The sequence below is a fragment of the Orycteropus afer genome, unplaced genomic scaffold, assembly GCF_000298275.1.
Source record: "Orycteropus afer afer isolate SDZICR_OR568_19922 unplaced genomic scaffold, OryAfe1.0 scaffold00020, whole genome shotgun sequence".
Classification (NCBI taxonomy): domain Eukaryota; kingdom Metazoa; phylum Chordata; class Mammalia; order Tubulidentata; family Orycteropodidae; genus Orycteropus; species Orycteropus afer.
The window spans coordinates 7,894,737-7,896,636 of NW_006921607.1; positions in this window are offsets into that span (position 1 = coordinate 7,894,737).

Sequence of the window (1,900 nt, forward strand, 5' to 3'; positions counted from 1 at the left end):
GGGTTTGAACCACCAGCCTTCTGGTGAGCAGTCAAGTGCCTTAGGCACTATGCTACCAGAGCTCCTAAATATACATTAGCATCTCCAAAAGCTATTTCTCTTGCAGGATGGAGGTTCTTTTTTCAAAGGCAAACAATCTAGGGTTTTACCATCATGGCTTATGTGACCCAGATACCTGTAGTTTGCTCCTCACATCTCTGGGAGCTGTCCAGGGAGGGCAGCTGAGGTTTATTTTGGAGGCTCTTGCCCTCCTTCTCCAGAACTGGGTCCAAACACCTCAGCCTGGTACTGCATGCTCTGCTGCAGCTGATCTCATCCCCACACCCGCCCAACATGGCCATCTAGATGACTGCTGTTATGTGGCTTGTTTTGACGTTAACGACTAGTCACCAACAATCAGAAATCATTAACATTTATTGAACTCACACTCTTTGCTAAGAGTGGCCTGAGAACTTCACACACATCTCATTCTAACTCCTAGCTGAGGCAGGATTTGAAGTGGCTCTGTCACTTCGGAAAGTCACTTAGCCTCTTGGAAACTTAATATCTTGTGTAAAATAGGGGTAACATGTTGCCTTGAAACACTTAAGTATTTTTACTCAATTATCCATTTTGTTATGTGCCGTCGAGTCGGCCCTGATGCATAGAGAGAGCCCTCCTTGGGTTTCTGAGGCAGTATCACTATGGAAGTAGATTGCCCAGCCTTCCTTCCAAGGAGTGGCTGGTGGGTTTGAACCGTCGGCCTTCTGGTTAGCAGTCAAGTGCCTTAGGCACTATGCTACCAGAGCTCCCAATTATCCATACTCATATCAAATCAGTATAATCATAAGACTATTACTGTTGCTGTAATTATTTGGTAAGGGAGCTCTTTGCTCATGCCCCTTCCAGGCCTGCTTGTCCCTTCTTACCCCAATGCTTTGACAAGGCAAATTCTTGGGGCAAGTATTATCTCCAGGAAACTGCACTGCCCAGTGAGGTGAGGTCTTGTAATATGCACTCGGAGTTCTGCATACCAGAGAGACACCAGCAGTTAGTATTTGTGGTAAAAATATCGAAATGCCTCTATAATGGCCGATAAACATTTCCTGCCCCAGCCTCCTACCCTATTCTTCCTTGAACACCTCTGGGGGCTTGACCAACTGAGTGAGGCCTGACTCAGCAGGGCACTCTAGGACCCTGCTCCATGACATATAGGTGCTACCACACTGTTCCTGTCTGGCCCTGACCAGTTATGTTTGTCATTATTTCCTCTGCCTCCTCTGAAAACCTGGAAACTTCTGAGAAAAAGGTCAGAGGCTATGTCTGGTTTTTGCTTACCATCAAATCCCCAGGTTCTGATCTGGTCAGAAATATTTGTTGAATACATGAAAAATGATAAATGGACGAGGAACTGGTTCGAAACCTGGATCTACCTCTGTAGTACTGGGCAAGTGGATTGACCTCTCTGAACCTTGCTTTCCTCTCCTGTAAAAGTGGTGTAGTTCATTCTGTCTGGAACCTATACCACTCAACAGGACCAAGAAGGTTCTTGCTTACATGGAAGTGACTGCAAAGACACAATAATAGTACAGACATATAAGCTGATGTAATGCAGTACTAAACCAACCAAACCTGTTGCCATCAAGTTGATTCTGATTCACAACGATCCTTTAGGACAGTAGAAGTGCCCCATCAGATTACCAAGACTAAATATTTAAGGAAGCAGACTGCCACATTTTTCTCAGGCTGAACAGCCCACCTTTTGGTTAGCAGCAGTGCACTTTAACCACTATGTCAGGGCTCCTAATGTGGTACTTTGTTATTTGTTGTTATGTGCCGTCGAGTCGGCCCCGACTCATAGCGACCCCTCCTTGGGTTTCCGAGGCAGTATCACTACGGAAGTAGGATTGCCCAACCTTCC